The 21,718-nt window shown below is 45.1% G+C and overlaps 1 protein-coding gene across 2 annotated transcripts in view; it reads left to right on the forward strand.

Annotated features, from left to right (window-relative positions):
- Positions 1–12,512: 12,512 nt before the first annotated feature.
- The window catches only part of HLCS (holocarboxylase synthetase), a 213,311-nt gene continuing 204,105 nt past the window's right edge, over positions 12,513–21,718 (forward strand). The window contains exon 1 of one of the 2 annotated variants that reach the window (XM_012782909.2): positions 12,513–12,573. The gene's annotated coding sequence lies outside the window, so the exon portion shown is untranslated. Of the gene's footprint in view, positions 12,574–19,606; positions 20,245–21,718 lie in introns of those variants that run through there. The other variant, XM_076000281.1, reaches the window with a different exon arrangement.

Here is a 21,718-nt window from a genome sequence, read left to right on the forward strand (position 1 = left end):
CCTCCCCGCGCGCCGGGCGCCAGGTTTAAAAACGGGGGCGGGGCGGGAAGGCGACAAAGGAAACAGCGGGGAGTCGGGGGGGGGCTGGAGAGCTGCGGGAGGGGTTGCGGGGGGGATCCGGGGTGGCAAAGGGGAAGCCCGGGGAGGAGGAGGGGAAAGGACGAGAGAAGTTCCCAGCGGGGACAGGGCCAGCCGGGGATGGGGAGGAGACAAGGAAAGCTCAAGGAGGGGGCGCCGCGTGGCCGGGCGGGGAAGGCGGGTGTCAAGGAGAGGATTTGGGGAGGCCGGGGCAAGGGTGTGGAAGGGACAAAGGAAGACGCGGAGGGGGCGCGAGGGCTGGGCGAGGAAGTTCGGGGAGGCGACGGCGGGAAGTGACTAGGGAGGCGCAGAGAGCGAAGGCAGGCACCGCGGGTCACGGGGCGTTTCCACCGCGCGCTCTCCCTGCGGGATGTGGGGGCAGCCTCAGTTCTGGGGACCCACGTGGACCCGCCAAGCCTTCAGGACTGGACCGCGGGCGCCCGGGACGCCCCGACCTCGGGGCTCGAACCCGCGGCGAAGCGGGTGGCGTGGGCGCGCGCGGGTACTTCCAGGCGAGGCAGGGCCATGGGCCGGACCGAGCGAGAAGAGGCTCAAAGACGGCGCCCTTCCCGCCGCAGCGGGCTGGGAAAAGAACGGGGCTCAGTTAGGAAGTGGGGGCGGGGGGACGGCGCGATTTCCTCCGAGTGGCCCCTGGCCGGGCTCAGAAAGTGCCTCCCGGGCCGTGGGGACCTCTCCGGTGGCAGGGCAGGGTGGGAGGGACGCGACCCCTTCCGTAGTGGCGCGCGACGGGCGGGGACCCCGGGGGCTCCTCGCTGTGGTCGAACCTGCCCCTCGGGGGGCCACTGCGCTGCGTCGGAGCGCTGGGACTCCCTGGATGCCATGTAAATGACCTTAAAGAATGTTAAAAAATCGAAGACCTTCAAGGATTAAAATGTTTTCACATTTTTTTTCTTTAAGATGTTGTCAACAATAATTAAACCTAATTAAAGGCAAACAGTAAAGAGGAAGAATGAACAACTTTGAACAATTTTATGCAAATAATTTAAGAGAAACTGAGTATTCTGGGGGGGGGGGGCGGGATTAAAAGGATAGTGGCCGCATGGCAGCAAGAAGGTACTGTGTTACTTCTACCTAAGGTTTTTTAAAAAAAACACTGAGCAGCGCGCTGTGGGTGCTTTAAAATGCGTGTCTTCAGGGTAGCAATGCAAACAGAGTACCTTTCTGAGAAGGTCTGATAACCTGTATCATGCGCCTTCAAAATATTCATTCACCTGTTGGCCTAGTCCTTCTACTTCAGTGTCTATGCTAAGGATGTATTTTGAAACGGGAATGAAGATGTATTTAATCACAGAGAAGTCTTCATTTTAGTGTTATTTATAATGTTGAAAAATATGTCTAAAAATGTGGCAGAGATTGAATGATGGTAAGATATTACACAGCTATGAAAAATATTTTTGGAGTTTTGAACAGCGTGGGAAAATGCTTACAATATAATGATAAAAGAAAAACGCATATAGAGAGGATGCAAACTATGTACAAAAAGGCTACAAAAAACAGAAGGGGCCGCTGAGTACTGAGATGACTAAGGATTTTGGAGAGGCTTTCAAAAATGTTTTCTGAGTTTTCATCAATGAAAACTCTTTTATTGTGGTGAAATATACATAACATTAAAATGATCGTTTTTTTTAAACCCTTTTCAAATTTAAAGTTCCATAGCAATAGGCATTCTCGAATTGTTGCGCAACCATCCCTCTATCTCCAGAACTTTTTCATCATCTCAAACTGAAACTCTGTCCCCATTAAACAACAATGCCCCATCCTCCCACCCTCCCACCCCCATTCCATTTTCTGATCTATGAATTTGACTATTCCAGGCACCTCATATAAGTAGAATCATTTGTTCCTTTGTGGAGCATATGTTAATTTTATAATCTTCAGTCCAACCCTGCAAATCAGGCATTATCCTCAGTTTACAGATGAAGAAACTGGAGTTCCTAGAAGTTAAATGACTGGTGCAGTCACCATCTGGTTAGAGAGCCAGGCCGGGCATTCCTGCCAAGTACATGGGCTTTAGAAACTGAACATCACCAAAAATAAATTTAAAGGGCAAAAGGATCCAACATAACACCTGCACACAGTAGACACTTGGTTTTCTCTTATTTTTTGCTTTTTCTTCTGCCAAATACCATGTAAGACCACAATGACCAGTGCTGGGATAATGTGAGCAACAAAATAAAGTAGCATTTCATTATAACTCAAATTATAAAATAAATATCCATGAGTTCATATTGAAATCAATAAATAATGAATAAAAACATGGGGAGAAGAGACACATTTCCTTAGTAGAAGTATCCCAAATAATTTATGTAGATAATCTGTCTTTGAGAAAGTAGAGTATAACTACATAAACAGGAATTAAAATTCATGACTATGTGTGTTTTTGATGAAAATGTATTTTTAAAAAATACATTCACTGGTAATATAAAATGAGGTTTTTAAAACAAAGTTCTTACTGTAGATAGAGGAATTAAAATACAATAAAGAAACAAATTGCTCTTGAGATGGTTGGGAATTCAAAGGGCTATTGTGTTACCAAGAACATTATTATTGTAACTATTTCTTAAACTTTATTTGGATCTATGGAAGATCCTTATGATAGAGGAAGTCATTTGGGGAAGGAGAAAGAAATCCTAAGAAAGTTAATTAGGCTGCTGGTTTATAAGCTGGGAAAAATGACAAAACTTCGAATGTGTGAATCCCTGCCTGGGAGGTAAGTAAAATGGAGACTCTATTCCTTGCTCTGCTGTCTTTAATTAAAAATTCTTTTTCATGTGCTGACTTTCAGCCCTTGCTTAGAAACAAAGAGTAACGATGTCAACCCTGAGGGTTTCCGGCCTGCCTAGGAGGAGGACACCAAAAGTCAAAACATCTAAGAGGGCAGAATATTTTTACATAAACAGTGTGGAAGACAAGCAGGGAAATGATAATTTCCTTTCCTTCTGTTTAGCCAGGCCGTATTTCCTGTTATCCACTCCACAGAGCGTTCGGCAACTCTTGAAGCTGTTTTAGAAGCTACAAGATATGGCTTAGTTAGTTTCTAAAACATTTAAGACCCCCCCCCCCAAAAAAGTATATTTGTTCCGTGGGAATAAGAGATGTATTTGTTTTGTGGGGGTTTAAAATATGTAGTTTTATTTTTTTTTAATTGTGGTAAAATACATAAAACGTAAAATTTACCATCTTAGCCATTTTAAGTGTACAACGCAGTGGTATTAAGTACATCAACGTTGTGCTACCATCACCACCATCCACCTACAGAACTCTTTATCTTGCAAAACTGAAACTCTTAAATAATAAATTCCTATTTCCCCCTCCTTCTAGCCCATGGCAAGTACCATTTTTTCTGTCTCTATGAATCTGAATACTCTATGGACCTCATACAAGTGGAATTATAGAGTAATTGTCTTTTTTGACTGACATTTCATTTAACATAATGTCCTCAAGTTTCATTTGGGTTGCAGCACGTGTCTGAATTTCCTTCCTTTTGCAGGCTGAACAACCTGCTGGCCTTGGGAACCTGCCAGCCTTGGGAACCTGCCAACCTGGGGAACCTGCTGGCCTTGGGGCCACATGTGGCCTTCTGGATCCTTGAGTGTGGCCTTTTGACTGAATCCAAATTTTACAGCACAAATCCTTTTAATAAAGTCAACGGGCTGCACTTGGGGATCTGGAAGGCCACGTGTGGTCTTGAGGCTGCAGGTTGCCCACTCTAGTCACAGACCCCATTTGTTTATCCATTCACCCCACTAACTGTAGATGGACATTGGGTTTGCTTCTGCCATTTGGCTGCTGTGAATAATGCTGCTATGAACACCATTTATATGAGCATCTGCTTTCAATTCTTTTTTTTTTTTTTGCAATCAAAAGCATGGTTTAATATCAAAGTGGTGCAACAGAATTGAGAAGATATCTTTGACAATCAATTGGCTTATATTAAAATGTTCTATTTTTTTTACCAAGGATCCTCTCAAATAAAAACCTTTCGGTCATATAACTCATAAAATCAGCACTCATCACAATAAATCCCCATTGACTCCCAACTGAAAAGAGATACCCACACCCAGAACTCCAGGAGTTCCTTCACATCCTCGGGGTTGTACATGGTGTATATCCGTATCACGTTTTGTAGTTTCCAATGTGTGTAATGTCCTTTTGGGGTTTATTTATCTTGCTGGTCCATAGGAAGGGTGCAATGGTCCAAGAGTCAAGACATTTGAATCCTAGTTCTAGCTCTGCCACGGAGGAGCCACCTCACCCAGGGCAAGTTAGCCAATGTCTCAGCCATGTCTGTCACCCACGAAAGGACTGGTCAGTGTGATGGATGGTTCCATTAAGCTCTTCGAGCCTCCGCAGTGGTTACTCTTGAGTCTGGATTGAAAAGTACTGTGTACCCGATGAGATAACGGATACATGTTGCCCTTTGTTTTCTGGAGTGTTTTTCTTTTTCTTTCTTTTATTATTTCAAAATATCAAGGGGGTACAAATGTTTCTGTTACATGGATTGCTTTTATGATGCTCAAGTCAGGGCTGCCAGTGTGCCCGTCACCCGAACAATGTTCATTGTACCTGTAAGGTAGGCACCCCCCCCCCAATTCTTTTAGATATATTCTCAGAAGTAGAATTGCTGGATGAAATACATTTGGGTTTTTTTTTTTTTTTTTTAAACAGAGTCTCGCTTTGTTGCCCAGGCTAGAGTGAGTGCCGTGGCATAAGCCTAGCTCACAGTAACCTCAAACTCCTGGGCTCAAGCAATCCTCCTGTGTCAGCCTCCCAAGTAGCTGGGACTACAGGCATGCGCCACCATGCCAGCTAATTTTTCATATATATATATATATTTATTTATTAGTTGGCCAATTAATTTCTTTCTATTTATAGTAGAGACGGGGTCTGGCTCTTGATCAGGCTGGTTTCGAACTCCTGACCTCAAGCAATCCGCCTGCTTCAGCCTCCCAGAGTGCTAGGATTACAGGTGTGAGCTACTGCACCCGGCCTACATTTGGTTTTGAATTCTTATTTTAAGGTCTGAGTTTGCTTTTGAAAAAAATATTTTAAGATGAAATTTGGATTCAAGTTGTGAAGGGCAATTGTAACCAAGGCTCTCCCTGTGACTGCGGAGGTCCCCAGCTTATCCATGTGGGAACTGATGGGTGGAAGCTGGGACCATGTCCAGACCCTCCCTGAGTTGAAGCCAGGACCATAGCAATGGCCCCCAGACCCTGCCTGATGTCCCTTCCAGCTCCTTTACCCCTCAGGTCTCATCCACCTTTCCCCCCGGGTCACTCCCCGCAGAGCCTCTGGGCTGTTTCTGGGCCAGGAGCCACCCGGGCACCCTCTGCCCTCAGGGTCTCTGCCGGCAACACTCTCCATCCATGCGTCTGCCTGGCTTGTCCCCTCACCTCCTTCCGGTCTTGCTCAAATGCCCCCTATGGATGACACCTTCCCTGGACACCTGTTTAAAAGCCCCTCCGTTCTTCACATGCACAGATGCACACGCCTTGGCTTTTCCAATCCTCTCTTGCATTAGTTTTCTCCATCACATTGAACATGCTGTATTTTTCACATTCTTACCTATTGCATTTAACATACAATTTCTTTCCTATTTACTTTACATACCATCTGCCTCTCCCAGTAGGGTGTCCGTTCCACGAGGGTGGCTTTTTTTCTGTTTTGTTCCCTGCTGTCTCTCCATGCCTAGAATAGCATCTAACACTTAGTAGAGAGATGTTGGTGAGTGTGTGGATATGACCTTGGTTAGCTTCAGAAGAAAATGAAGAAGGACTTTGGAGTGGTCCAATTTAATTACATCCTTTGAGCTAGCACCCAACAGGAGATATTTTGGAAAGCAGAGAATGTTACCCACATGTAGCACAGAATAAGTAGCATCTCACCTCAGGCTGTCCTGAAAGCACACAGAATGATAGTCCACCTGTAGTGAGAGCAGCAGCGGCCCCTAAAAAGATGTGTCTTAGTCCTAACCCCCGGAATCTGTGAATGTGACCAAAAAGAGTCTTTGCAGATCCAAGTAAGCTATGGATCTCGATAGGAGATCATTCTGCATTTGGGGTGTGCTATGGTTTGAATGTCCCCTCCCAAACTCTTGTTGAAGTTTGCCAATATAATGGTATTGGAAGGTGGAGCCTTTAAGAGGTGGGTTTAATGCCTTTTAAAAAAAAGGGCTAGGCATGGTGGTTCATACTTGTAATCCTAGCACTTCTGGAGGCTGAGGCAGGGGGATTGCTTGAGGCGAGGAGTTCAAGACCAGCCTGAGCAAAAATGAGACGCCATCTCTACAAAAAAAAAAAAGAATAGAAAAATTAGCTGGCCTTGTGGCGCATGCCTGCAGTCCCAGCTACTACTCGGGGGGCTGAGGAAAGAGGATCACTTGAGCCCAGGGATTTGAGTTTGCGGTGAGCTATAACGATGCCACTGCACTCTACATGCCATGACAGAGCGAGACCCTGTGTTAAAAAAAATAAAAAAAGGCTTTCGGGAGTGGGTTTTCACACTCTCCCCCCCCCCTGCTTTGTGAGGAATGGTGTCCCTCCCCTCCGGAGGATGCGGCATTCAAGGTACCATCATGGAAGTGGAGACTAAGCCCTCACCAGCCCCCAAACCTGCTGGTGTCTTGATCTCAGACTTCCTGACCTCCAGAACTGTAAGAGAAAGTTTTCTGTTCTTTATAAACTACCCAGTCTCAGGTATTCTATTACAGCAGTGCAAAATGGAGTAAGACAGGGTGGACCCTAAATCCAATGACAGGTGTCTTTCTACGACAAAGGCAGAGAGGGACGTTGGAAACACAGAGACACATGGAGAAGGAGCGAAGACGGGGCAGGGACTGCAGTGATGCACCTGCAGGGCGAGCAACACAAGGCTGGTCTTTTTTTTTGAAATCTTTCTTGTAAAGCTGTGTCCCCTGCCCATGGCCACTGTTGGTCCCAGTCCCATCACTTCACAGCCAGTTAGGGCCACAGTCTTCCGCATTCGGGTGTCTCCTCCCTCTGATCTAGACTACACACTGCCTTCAGATGATTTTGCCTGATGCTGCATCCTGGTTCCAAACATCTGATGTTTCCCCCATCAACTCTTAACCTCTTCGTTTAGCATTCCTGGATTTCTGTAGTCACTTGCTATTCAATATATCCAGTTTATCCCTCACTACAGAAAATCTGCTATCTGAATGGTCTCCTTATTCACTTTCAATTTCATTTTATTAGTAGATCATGTGTTCACATGGCTCAAAAATAAAACAGCACAAAAAGTGATATAGTGAAAAGTCCCCTTCCCTCCCCTGCTCCCATCCTCTCTGTTCCCCAATGTCTCCCCACTCTAAAGAGTTTCTGGCACATGCTTTATGGTCTTTTGTGCAAATATAAGCAAGTACAATTATATTTTCTTATCAGCCTCCCGCCTTTTACACAAAGGGGAGCTTACTATATTCCAGATATTTCTATTTCTATATCAGTATACAAAGAGCTTCCTTATTTTTTTTTCTTACTCTCTTAACCTTTGTAAAAACTACACAGTGTTCCTGAGCATGGAGTACCAACATTTATTTACCTGTTCCTACCTGTTGGATGCATAAGTGGAATCCAACCTTCTGTTAGTATGAACAATGCCTCAATGATTAACCTTGTACATACACACATTTTGTGCATAGGTGACCATAGTCTGCAGGGCAAGTTCCTAGAAGGGGTGCCTAAGTTTTTCTCCATCGTGCTAGATCCCCTTTGCTTTGGTACCACCTACAGGCCTGGGCCTTTTGGCCAGGGGCCTGTCACCCTCTCTTGGCTCCTTGGAGAGATTAATTCCATAAGACAGTTGGAATAACTGGTATATGGTATGCATAACTCACGGGACACGATGAACACTTTTTCTGCCATCTCTTTTATCCAGTAGAAAGTATCTTCACTTGCCCCAGATGAAAACCCTAATAAGCCTGTATTAGTTTCCCAGAGTTTCTGTAACAAAGTACCACAAACTGGGTGGCTTAAAACAACAGAATTTTGTCTCATGGTTCTGGAGGTGAGAAATCAAGGTGGCTCTCTGAAGCCCTTGGGGAATCCTTCCTTGATTTGATAAGGAAAACCCCCATCTATTACTTGGCAAATCAGGGGAAGACCCGCATCAGCATAATACTAACCTGTTACCTGGCCTATCAACTAATATATTACCTGGTGCATCAACTACCCTACTACTTGGTGCATCAGCATAACACTAACCTACTACCTGACAAATCAACTAACCTATTACCTGGCGGGCATTAGTCACCTGATATCCCACCCCTTGGACCATCCCAACTTAATAAAAGTGGGAAAATCAGGTAGATACGGCTCAGAATTTGGTGGCAAGACCCCTCTGAGCGCACCGGCGAATAAACTTTGATTCTCTGATTCTCCGTGTGCTGCTCAGTTTGTCTGTCTGTCGGAATCTGTCGGAAACAGATTCTTCCTAGCTTTGGCGTTTGCTGAATCACTCCACTCTCTGCCTTTGTCACCACGTGGCGTTCTCTGTGTGTCTCTGCCTTCACATGTCCCTCTTCTTATAAGCACACCAGTCACGTTGTATTATCTCATTTTAACTAACTACATCTACAAAAACCCTATTTCCAAATTAGGTCATATTCTCAGGTACTGGGGGTTAAGACTTTAACATATATTAATATTTTTTAGGGGGAAACAATGCAACTCATAACATAGGCCCAATACTTTTCTGCTCATGTTGTTAATAGGTAGGGGACAATCTTAGGGACAACTTTAAAAGAAACTCATTCTCAATTCAGGACCTAGTATATGTCCAGTCCTAGATGTTTTTTAGTCCTTTAACCTCCAATCCAAGGCCAGCTGTGGTCAGGGCTGGGGCTGCCTGCCTGCAGAGGGGGTGTGGCTGACGGTTCCGCTCCCTCTGCTGGCCTTGGTGCCCTTCGGAACTCCCCACCAGGGGAAGGGGAGTGGGGCTGGTGGGCGGATGGGACAGGACTGACCAGGCTGGGAAGCTGTGTGCTCTCAGGGCCTGCCATTGCTTGTCTTTTTCTTCCTATCAGTATTTTTGGAGTTTCTCTGGAGATTTCTACCTTGGGTCTCCTAATTCTGGTGAATGCCGCTTAATTTTGGGAAGTGACTTGTAACTTCTTCAGCCCCTAGAAATCCAGCATTCCTTCCTCTGTCCCTTAGGCAGCTCTTTTTAAAAATCTTCAAAAAATATTTTTTAGAGACAAGGTCTTGCTCTGTCATCCAGGCTGGAATGCAGTGGCGTGATCATAGCTCACTCTAACCTCAAACTCCTGGGCTCAAGGGGTCCTTCTGCCTCAGCCTCCCAAAGTGCTGGAACTACAGGCCTGAGCTACCAAGCTCAGCCATAGTCAGTCCTTTTTGAAACGACCCTAAATGATCCAACACCAGCTCTTTCCCAACTCCCCTATGGCGGCTATCTGGTTCAAGGATCCCTACAAGGAAAGCAGGTGGGGACGGGTGGAGGGCAGCAGCATGCTCCCAGCCTTGCCACCAGGCCAGTTGCTCAGCCCATCTCTTCTCTCCATTTCCTAGGCAAGGTCAGACTCATTCATGAAGTCCCCCAGACACATGGACTCACTATCAAGCTCTCCAAGTGGATTGACTGAGCTGCTTGCTGGGCTTCTCCTGGGGGTTGGAATCCTCATGGTGAGATAAGGGCTCTCTCCAAAGAAATCTCACCCCAGTCCTTCTTCCTTTACTCTCTGCCATGTATTTCCTCGCTTTGGCTCTTGGACTGAGGGACCAGCTCATCATCACTTCCTTTTTGGTTTTGTGGTGTGCAGATCTTTCTCACCCTCCCTTTGTATCTGATATATGTGTAACAGTCTTGACACCTCACAGAGGATTCCCATTCTAGTATTCTCTTCTCATGTGCCAGAACACTGACCATAAATATAACAAAGCAGTTATTTACAAATTCTCTCTCTCTGCCTTTTAAAGAAGGCGGATCCTCAAAAGTGAAGGGCTTTTAAAAAGTTTTAGTTTTCTTTAAAAAATAAACTTTATTTTTAGAATAGTCTTACATTTATAGAAAACTTGCAAAATAGTGTAGAGTTCCCATAAACCATTTTCCTGTTATTTGTTTCTTAGATTAGTATGGTGCACTTATCACAATTAATCAATGAATATTGATACATTATATTTATATTATTGACACATACTTTATTCAGATTTCTTGCATTTTCTCCCAATGTCCCTTTTCTGGTCTGGGATCCCATCTAGGACATCACTTACATGTAACCAGCAGGTCTCCTTACGCTCCACTTCCTCACATTTCTTGTTTGATGACCTTGTCCATCTAAATAACAGCAAGAGGCTTTCTAAATGAAAATATTTATTTTAGAATAGGACATTGCAATGGGAATATGTGTGCCACAGCAAACTATGTGTGTATTCAGAGAGGTAAAGAAAAACAAAGGCTTTTAAAGAAAAAATGAGGAGGATTACATAATTGTTTTGAGATAATTCTCCTTGGCCACAAGAGTCAATAACAAGGGTGATATCATTCCAAGGCTGTACAGGCAGTTGTTAGGTAGATGTCCTTGTAAAAGTATTTTTGTGTGTGTAAGGTTGTGTTTTTTGCAGTCTTTTGTGATATTTTTGTTATCAGGCTGTTAGGGACAGAAAAACAAGTGAGGTAATGGAAATTGGAAAAAGAGAAAGGAGAAAGCAGTTATAGAAGAACAAGGAGAAATAGCTGCAGAAAAATAAAAGAGGAAATGGTTATTTCAGTCTTAAAGAATAGGATAACTAGGTTATGGAACACTGACTACCAGGCAGAGAATGGAAAAAAACAGGTTAGGCACTTCCCTGCCATATGTATAGTAGAAAGAATGACTGAAACATAACCTTTACGTCATGTCCATACCTGGAAAGAATTCAGTGCCCAAAGCAGCGATGTATAGTTATGAATAGTTATAACTAACCTTTACCTAAACATAAATGTAAAAGGGAAAACACAGAAGTAGACAGAGTCTTCTCCACTCACTGGGACAGTCCCATTTCCCCTTAGGAAATGTACTTTCCCTTTGCACTCTTGAACTTTCCTTACAATAAATTCTTCACGCACACTGGTTGAGTGTCTGTCATCTCCCTCTGACAAGTGGGCCAAGGGTTGTGATTCTTCCAAGTCCGGAGCCCAAGAACTGGGGGAACACTTTAAAGTTCAGCGGTGAACAGGGCCATGAGGAGACCTACATATATAAGAATGCTTCTCTTTGTTGCCTTCCCTGGGCTTTGTCAGTTTTGTTTTGTATTTTTAACCACAAGTGACTCCATTTTGATTCTGACAATTTTCACAACCTTGACAATCTTAAGGTTAGCTATTTTGTAGAATGCCCCTCTGCTGGGATTTGTCTGATGTTTTCTCACTATTAGACTGGGTTATGGGTTTAGGGACTATGGTATAATAAAAAATATATTTGTTTTTTGTCTCCGGTTCTCAGCACAGAGCTCCCAATCCCTTAGAAATTCCTGAAATATGTGTCTTTGTTATTTACGAGTCCCTTTTAATCTAATCTGAGTTTATGCTAATGAGGTGATTACTGGTGGGCTCAGGGATGGAATCCGGATGGGGCTGGTGACCAGAGGAGCCAACCATAGGGTTGTGACTTTCAGCCCTTCCCCCACTTTAGGGAGGGGACAAGGGCTAGCGATTGATTTTAATCACCAGTGGCCAATGATTTAATCAATCGTGCCTTTGTAATGAAACCCTGAGAAAAGTCCGTAAGCAGCAGGGGCCAGATTGCTTCCAGGCTGGCCCGCACAGGGCGTGGGAACTCCATGCTTGCCCTACGCACCTCTCCCCTTGGCTGTTCTTGAGTGGTGTCCTTTATCTGGAAATAGTAAGTCGAGTGCTTTCCTGAGTTCTGTGAGTTACTCAGGGAATTACTGAATCTTTCAGCTTCTAGTGGGCGCGGCAGAAATGTGGGTGGCCTGGGCGCCCCACTGTGGCTGAGCCCGTCACCAGTGGGGTCGGTGTCAGAATCGAACCGCTGGACACCCCGTTGGTGTTGGAGAACTGGGGAATTGGATGTTGCTGCTAGAAAAGACATCGCGGCGCGTGGGGTCAGGAGGAAGAAGCCTGCGGGGAGCAGGACCGGGGAGAGAGAGCGCAGCGCCCCTACTCTGCTGAGCTCAGTGAGATACTGATCCGTGAGGCCGGGGTGCACAGCCGAGGGGCGAGCCTGGAGGCAGGACAGCAAGGACAGTAGAAGAGGTACGTCTGCGCGGGCGGCGTGGGCGAGAGAAGGCTGCTGGAAGAGAGGCCGGAACCGGCTCTGGGCGAAACCCGCTGCAGCCCCCAGGGCGCTGCGGCCGCTGGCGCAGCAGGAGGCCGGGCCGGCAGGTGCTCCTGCGCAGTGCGCGGGCTGCGCGGCCGGGCCGCCGCCAGGGGGCGCAGTGCGCCGGGGACTCGCGCGCGACCACCCCGCTGAGGAGACGGCCGAGTTGGGCTTCAGAAGTAAGTCGGGGCGCGGCGGGCCTGGGCGGGGGTCGCGCGCTCGCTCTGGAGACTGGGGTTAGGCGGTGAGGGTCTGGCAGTAGCGTCCGGGTCGCTGCAGGCGGAAAGGTCGTATCCTCGGTCTGGGCCGCCGGGTTGCAGCAGGGATGGCCGGAAGGCCGGCTGTAGCCCCCGAGAGGAGGCGGGCCTTCCGGTAGGGCCGCATGAAGGGGCTCCCCGGCTCCGGGGCAGCGCCGCCTTCCCACGCCTCTCGCGCTCCTCCCCGCGGGTCCCCGGTTGGCTCGGTCCGCTCGTCAGTGCGCACGCGCGGCCATGGCTGCCCCTGCTCCTCAACCCGGCGCCGTCGCTCCCGCCCCCGCCTAGTCCCTGACGCTAGTGTCGCGGGGACAGAACGGCACGCACCCACCCGTGGCGGGAAGACGGGTGAATTTCTCTAGAACCTGGGTGGGGAAAGGCTTTCTAGTGACCAAAAGCCTAGACTCTAGAAAAAAAAATTGACACATATGATCACATTAAAAACAAAAACTGTCGCATACTGTCGCACGCGCGCGCGTACACAGGCACACACACGTGCACGCACAAATCTCATACTATAAGTAAAAGACAATTGGCAAACTGGGAAAGAATGTTTGCAACATATGTCGCAGATGACTGCTTAATATCTCAAATATGTGTATGACTCTTAAAGATTGAGGGAACCAATGACCAAAAATCCAATTTTAAACTAGGCAGAAGGCATTGGGGACGGAAAAAAGAAATTCTGCCAAATTCCGAGGCTGCAGTGAGCTATGATATAGCCACTGCACTCTAGCCTGGGTAATAGAGGGAGACCTTGTCTCTTAATCAAGCAACAACAAAAAAACCACCTAACGAGATTTTTGGTTTATAGGGCATGTGACTCAACAGGCCTCTTAGAAAGGAATTTGGGCAAGAGAAGAAAAAGACCAGAGTTCAATCCTCAACATGAACCAACAGTCTTCACAAAAATGACATAAAACCGGCCCTTAAACAAACAAAAAGATGTTCAGTTTCTTGCTTAATAAGAGAAATCCACACAGTGCTCTGAGTTATCACTTCTATCTAATTTGTAAAAAGTGAAAGGCAGTAGGCTGTGCTGTGGGGACATAGGTGCTCTCATATGCTGCCTGGGGGAATCTGCAAGATGGTACAACTCCTTTAGAGGGGAATTTGGCAATATCTACAAAGCAACATATACATTTACCCTTGACCTAGCAATTCTACAGCTAGGACTTTACCCTGAGGAAACACTTACGCCAATATAAAAGTATATATGTGTGTGTACATACATGCACAAGGCCACTCATTGCAGCATTGTTTGCAAAGGCAAAATTTTGGAGACAACCTCAATGCCAATACATAGGCAATTGGTCGAAAAAACTCTGGTACATACACACAATGCTGTACTAGGTGGTGCGGTTATAAAAAAGATTGAGGAAAATCTCTATGATCTGATACAGAGTGATTTCTAGGATATGCAGTACTGATAAATGAACAAAAGTTAAATACAAAAGGGCACTAACTATAGTGTGCTATTTTTGTGTAAAAAATGGGGAAATAGTAAAATATTCATTTTTTCCTTATTTTTGCAAAAATAAGAAAAGAAAAGGAAACCGAGGAAGAAAAAATTAGAAACTAATAAGTTGGTTGCTTGCAGTGGGTAGATGGGAAAGGGGTAAGTCCAGGAGGAAATGATACCTCTACACATGCCTTTTCTGGGTAGTTGTGACTTTTAGAAACGTGAATATTTTAGTGTTTAAAAAGTAAAATTAGATCAACAAAGATGGGGGAAAAGAAACATAAAATTGCATATAAGCAGAAGTGAACAAATACACTAAACTGTGTAGTAAATTAACCACAGAAAGGTAAACCCAAGTAACCCTGTACGTAGGTCTTTGACTATATAGCTTCTATATGTAAACAAGCAAACAAAACTACAGAGAAATTTTGAATGTAGTTGGTAGTGATCTGGTGTAGCAATTCTGAAAATACTTTCTGTGTATTATAGGATTAAGCAAATAAGTACATATAATGATATTGGAAGCCAGGACCCTCACTGAGAGAGAAAGGGATACACATATGAAGTGAGGGAAGGCAAGGGAGAGCTCTGTGGATTGGAATGGGAGGCTTTTTGTTTTGATTTGTTTTAAGAATTTATTTCCTAGATTTGTCTGCTGAGAGAGCCTGGGAGCAGGGCCACCCCAATAGCAATGAGCATTCCTCGGGCTGTATCTTGGTTTCTCAATACCATTGTCTGTTAAAAGGAGTCCGAGCTCCTTGGAGAAATGGCTCATTCAGGGAAGGGCAGGGAAAGTGAAAGATGAGCTAGGAACAGCTTGTGCCAGAAAGCAAGGAGGTGCCCAAAGAATGGTAGAGATAGGTCAAAAGGACACAGGGCTCCAGTGGCCAAACTCCGGACAAGTTGAACATGGAAATGAATAATGACAATAATGAATTATCACATTGAATAAAAGAGAATCCATGAGTCGAGAGTGATACTAAAAAGCAAATAAACTTACTAATAAATAAATCAATAAAGGTAAAAGGGACTCTTCTTTACAGTAGAATGCAAACTAATGAATGCGGAAGGAACAGTAGAGTTAGGAAAGTTGCCGTATTTCTACTATTGCAGTAATAACTGATTCAGGCAGGGATAGATAATGGAGGCTAACACTACTGGGTGAAAGCTTATTGGGTGTCTTAGTCTGTTGCAGGCTCCTGTAACAGAATACTGAGACTGCGTAATTTATAATGAACAGAAATTTATTTGGCTCCTGGTTCTAGAAGCTGGGAGGTCCAAGATTGAGGGGCCACATCTGGTGAGGGCCTTCTTAATGTGTCATCCCATGGTAAAAAGTGGAAGGGCAAGAGAGAGAAGGGAAGCAGACTGAACTCATCCTTGTATCAGGAGCCTCTCTGAAATAATGGCATTCATCCATTCACAAGGGCAGTGGCCTCATGACCTAGTAGTCACATCTTAAAGGTCCTGTCTCTCAACTCTGTTGCATTGGGGATTAAGTTTCCAACACATGAACTTTGGGGGACACATTCAAACCATAGCATTGGGGAATAAGATACTATAGTCTCAAAGAATCACTCCACAAATTATTTATTAATTACAAAAGTGAGAAAGAAACCTTTATAGTGGAGAAGTAGATACCACCTTAGTCATGGATCAAAGTCAGCATCACCAAAAAGGACTGAACTGACATCATGTGCCAAAGATGCATAACCTGAATTGGATCATGAAGAAACATCAAACTCAAATCGAGAGACGAGCCACAGTGTCACAGGGCTGACTTTTAAAAGATGTCAATTTCATGAAAGACTAAGGTACTGTTTCAGATTAAAGGAGAATTAAGAGACATGACAACTAAATGATATGTGTGTCCTTAAATTGGGAAAAATAATATTGCTAGAAAGGATATTACTGGGATAATTGGCAAAATGTGAATATGGATGGAATAGAAAGTATTAGCATTGGATCAGTACTAATATCTGCATTTGATCGTTGCAATGACACATTTTCTGAATTTCATCATTGCAATGTGGAATATTCTTGTTCTTAGGAAATATACCTAATATGCTTAGAGGTGAAGGGTCATAATTTCTATAACTTAATCTCAAATGATTCCGTAAAGAAAAAGTCTGTGTTATACCTTGTACCACTGAGTAGATATATAGTAGTTCCCCCCTTCTCTGCAGTTTCGCTTTCCACGGTTTTAGTTACCTGTGGTCAACTGCAGTTTGAAAATATTAAATGGAAAATTCTAGAACAATTCATAAATTTTAAGTTGTGTGCTGTTCTGAGTAGCGTGATGAAATCACTGGTCATCCAGTTCTGTCCCACCTGGGTTGTCAATCATCCCTTTGCCCAGCGGATCCATGCTGTATACACTGTCTTCTCTTTAGTCACTCAGTAGCCATCTCAGATATCTGATTTGTCCTGGTATCACAGTGCTTGGGTTCAGGTAACCCTTATTTTACTTAGTTGTTCTATTTTATTATTAGTTGTTAATGTGATACTGTGCCTAATATATAAATTAAACTTTATCATAGGTATGTATGGACAGAAAAAACAGTTCTGTGTAAGATTCAGTACTGTCTGTGGTTTCAGGCATCCACAGGGGTGGGGGGGTGGGGGGAGGGCGGGGGGGTGTCTTGGAATGTACCTCCTGTGGATAAGGGGGCACTATTGTACCATAATTTGCTTAATGTGTTCTTTATTGAACATTTAAAATTTTCCAATTAAAAAATCATGCATAAACAATGTTGCTATTTAAGTCTTTACTATAATTTTTCACTTTGTTGCTATTTTTAGGGTAAATGCCCAGAGTTAGGAATACCAAATTAAAGATGTACACGTTTTTATGGTCTTTTTTTTTTTTTTTTTTTTTTTTTTTTTGAGACAGAGTCTCGCTTTGTTGCACAGGCTAGAGTGAGTGCCGTGGAGTCAGCCTAGCTCACAGCAACCTCAATCTCCTGGGCTCAAGCAATCCTGCTGCCTCAGCCTCCCGAGTAGCTGGGACTACAGGCATGCACCACCACGCCCGGCTAATTTTATATATATATATTAGTTGGCCAATTAATTTCTTTCTATTTATAGTAGAGACGGGGTCTTGCTCTTGCTCAGGCTGGTTTCGAACTCCTGACCTCGAGCAATCCGCCTGCCTCGGCCTCCCAGAGTGCTAGGATTACAGGCTTGAGCCACCGCGCCCGGCCCGTTTTTATGGTCTTTAGGAAGAGTGGCAGATATAAATAGAAGGTTGTATATAACATGGGAGGTGAGAGCAGACAGCTGCAAATAGCTGTAGATTCTGAAAGCAGCTACTCAAGCTATGGTGCAAAGGATTCTCATATCACTGGGAAGACTCCCCACGCCAAGCTTACATCAGACTTTTTAGGTTAGTAACATTGTCCTGGGACCCATAGATCTAATCCAAGACACCATGGCGTACATTTAGACTTTGGGCAGTAGGGCATTTGTAATTAGCTACCTCATTGCCTCTAGAAGATTTTCTTACCTAAGAACTACAATATGAAGCTTTGTGTTAGAGGACCTCGTGATTTTCCAAGACAAATGTGAAAATCAGTGAATATCTAAAATCTAAAAGAAAAAGTGTTTGACCTAAAAAATACTGAGTTGAATACAAAAAAATCACTGGTTGTGGCAATGTACATTGGTATGACCACTTTGGAAAACAGTTTTGCATCATCTTTTACTTGTGAACATTAATTAGTGTACTCTGCCTATGCCTGACTCAGCAGTTCCTCTCCTACGTCCATAGGAGAAATGCTAGCCCAGTGGTTCCAGGAGACAAGAAAGTGGATAGTCAGAGCAGCATTGTCAGAGCAAACAAACTGGAAATAACCCAGTGACCAGCAGGAGAACAGCTAAACAAAGTAGGGTCTTGTTAGTCATAGAATATTACCTAGCAGTGCAAATGGATACAGGGCAGCTATGTACAATATATGTGTAAATCTTAGAAACATTGAGTGGAAAGAATGCAAGGTTCAGAAACCTACTTATTGAATAATATTATTTTTATAAAGCAAAAAACAGAATGATGTACTATTTAGGGATACATTAATTTGTATTTAAGATTTATTTTTTGAAGCAAGGGAAGAAATGTAAAATTCAGAGTGGGGAGCCCAGGGGATGGGATAAACAAGTAGAGAGGTATTGGCAATATTCTAGTTCTTAAGTTAGGAGTAGGTACACAGTGTTCATTTTATTATTAGACTTTGTACCTTACCAATAGGTTACAAAAATGTTACTGAGTGTATGGAATAATATATGGAGTTTAAAAAAAGACGACTGGTAACCCTATTTCTCTAAGGTATCTACTGATTGTGTCTGTTGCATTTGCAAATAACAATGTTGATAAAATCAGAAAAACAAAAATTTTAGAGGTGGAAAAGGCCTTCAAGATCATCATCTAATCTGAAGTGTAACCATTTAAAAATTATAAATATTAGGGTATATTTATGGTTTTGGAAATTGGGGAAGACTTTCTAAATAAAGTCCATGGAAGAAGTCATGAAAGAAAAAGTCAAGTTTCACTTGATTAAAATTTTAAAATGGTGCATCAAATCATTGCAAACAAAATTAAAAGGCAAATGATAAACTGGGAAAAATATGCTATATGACAGCCTAAGGGTTAGTATCTCTAATATAGAAAGCACATATATAAATTGGTAAGAAAAATATTAATACCAAAATCCATGTTAATTCATAGAAGAAATAGAAATGACTGGTAAAACAACCAGGAAAAAAAATCAGGTTTTCTAGCATTTCAAAAAGAAAGAAAAACTTTTAAGGAGAGATTCTGTTTTTCATTAATCAAAATAGCAAAGATTTAAAAAAATTGTATATATGGCACTTAATGTTGCCAAGGGTGTGCTAAAATAAGCACTTAGTTTTTTATTAGAAGATAAAATTATACAACATTTGAGTAAGAAATTGGCCTTATGTTTAAATAGTCTTAAAAGCTTCTCACCCTTCGACCCAGTAATATAATTTATAGGAACATAGGGCTATGTTGCTAAACAATTACCAGAAAAGTGGCTACAAAGTTTTGTATAGGATTGTTATCTTATTTATTTATTTATTTTTTTTGAGACAGAGCTTTGTTGCCCAGGCTAGAGTGAGTGCCATGGTGTCAGCCTAGCTCACAGCAACCTCAAACTCCTGGGCTCAAGCAATCCTCCTGCCTCAGCCTCCCCAGTAGCTGGGACTACAGGGATGCACCACTATGCCTGGCTAATTTTTTCTATATATATTAGTTGGCCAATTAATTTCTTTCTATTTATAGTAGAGACCGGGTCTCGCTCTTGCTCAGGCTGGTTTCGAACTCCTGAGCTGGAGCTATCGGCCCAGCTCGCCTCGGCCTCCCAGAGTGCTGGGATTACAGGCGTGAGCCACCGCGCCCGCCTGGATTGTTCTCTTATTATGAAAGCAAACACTTGGGGGAAAAGTGGTCCACCGATTGAAGAATGAGTAAAAAAATACTGGAACACTCAGATATGGAATATTTTGTAGCCATCAAAAATCATGTTATTGAGGACTTTGATTCTGATCATCCCTGAATTTCAGCGCTCATATTACCTAGAAACCCTAGCAGTGATAGGATGTCTCATTTGAGATTTTCTTGGACATAGGGTTTTTCTGTAGACCATCCATAAACACTTCCCTGAAGGTCAGGCTTGATTCCTTTTTCCCATTCATTTTCTCCTCTTTTTGAGGAGAGTGTTCTAGTACAGAGTAAAGAATTCCCTGTTCCCCCAGACTGAGAAGGGGAGGCCGAAAGTCTTTGCCTGAAATTGCTGTGCTGCAAGCGGAGGATTCAGGGTTGGGATGGCAGAACCAGGACTCCACCCTTAGGGCAGCAGCGTTCGTGTGGTGGCGTCCCTAGCACAGGAGGAGTTAACAGATCCGGATCTCAGTCCCCCGTTGTAATGAGGGAGGAGTAACACGGGAAAGTCGTCCAGAGTAAACAATTTAAGCTACACGAGGCACCACCGTCAAGCAAAACCTTCGGCCCCTTCCTTTATTGCGTGCGGTGAAGACAGAGCCAGTGCCTGCCCCCACAGGTTTCCAGTCTGGGGGGGGAAGGCTGCCACGCGTGGCACAAGCAGTGAATTGCCAGGCGGGTGAGCGCGGCTGCAGGTGGGAGGGGGCCACCTGGCCTAGGGGCCTGGCCGTGCCTCCCTGGGGAGGTGACGCTTTGACCTGTGAGGAGAGCCCTAAAAGGGCCTTCCGGCGACGGTGGGCGGGCCAGGCGAGGCCGTGCCCCGGGCTCGCGGAGGAGGGCGGCTGCAGGGCGCTCCCGGGAGGAGCCAGCGTGCCAGAGGTCACCAGTGCGGCGCCCCCGAGCGGGGCTGGAGCGTGCGCAGGGCTTGGGGCCGCGCCGAGGGGTGTCTGGCTCTGTCCCACGGCTCGCGCAGTTCACACGCCCCAGCTGCCACCCTGGCTGTCCTGGCGACGACGCCCACCCCCTTGCGCCGCGGTGGCCGCCTGCCCGGGTGCCCGGGTGCGGGACGGGAGCGGGTGCGGGTGCGGGACGGGAGCGCGTGGGGGACGGGAGCGGGTGCGGGACGGGAGCGGGTGCGGGACGGGAGCGCGTGCGGGACGCGAGCAGCCGCTCTGCCTCCTCCCGGGACGGGCGGGGGCGGGGGCAGCGGCGCGGTGGGTCCGCCAGGGCCAGGTGCGGGGACAGCCGGGGCTGCAGGTGCGCGCGCAGACCGCTGGGGACCCAGGCTCGCACCGGACACCTGCCGGCCCGCGGGCGCATTCCGCTGCTCGGGTTTCCTGCCTCCGAGGCTGCTGTTTGTCCCCCTGTGGGTTATTTATAGACTGGAATCGCTTGCTCACGGCCTGGCCTTCTGGCTTTGCCTTTTTCTTGTTGGGGGTGCTTGGCTGGGGGCCGGACGCCGTCGTCCTCCTGGGGCTGAAATCTCTAGAAAGAGGCAAGAGCTCCAGGTCAGCCGCATCACCGTCATGGCTCTTTCTCTTTAGCGTTTTACCATTTTATAACCGCGGTGACATACTGGCCCTGTGGTTAGTGACTTTGCTTCTCCCTACTGCTGTTTTATCATAAGCTACCTGCAATGGGTAAAAGGGTTAAAAGTGGGGTTTGCATAAACTCATTTTAAAAATCACAAGTTGACCTGCAGAGCAAGGGACACCAGCTGAGGGACATTGCCACTTCACAGGACTCTCTACCGCAGACTCCATACTGGATGCCTGGGTAGAAATATAAATCAGTGAAAATAAGGGAGTTTGTTCCTGTGGCTAAGGAAAGTAAACGGATGTAAGTTACCAAATTTCCCAGCCCCAAGAAATTTCCAATATCAAAGGTTTATAATAGCTATGATTTTTTTCTTTATGAACAGTGATTGGTTTTCACTAGGCACAGAAGTCTCAGTTCCTGGCAGACAATGATCAGGCTGGCAGAGAGAGAAGAGAAAATTGAGTTATTATGTGACTCATCAGCCCCATTGCATGAGCTTTCAGCCACAGGAAAGGCTGCATTGGTGCTGGCATTACCAGCTTCTGCAATTTCAGGTTGAGTTGTTGTAGAGACAGGGGCTTGCTGTGTTGCCCAGGGTGGTCTTGAGCCCCTGC

This window comes from Microcebus murinus, chromosome 1 (assembly GCF_040939455.1).
Source record: "Microcebus murinus isolate Inina chromosome 1, M.murinus_Inina_mat1.0, whole genome shotgun sequence".
NCBI classification, from domain to species: Eukaryota; Metazoa; Chordata; class Mammalia; order Primates; family Cheirogaleidae; genus Microcebus; species Microcebus murinus.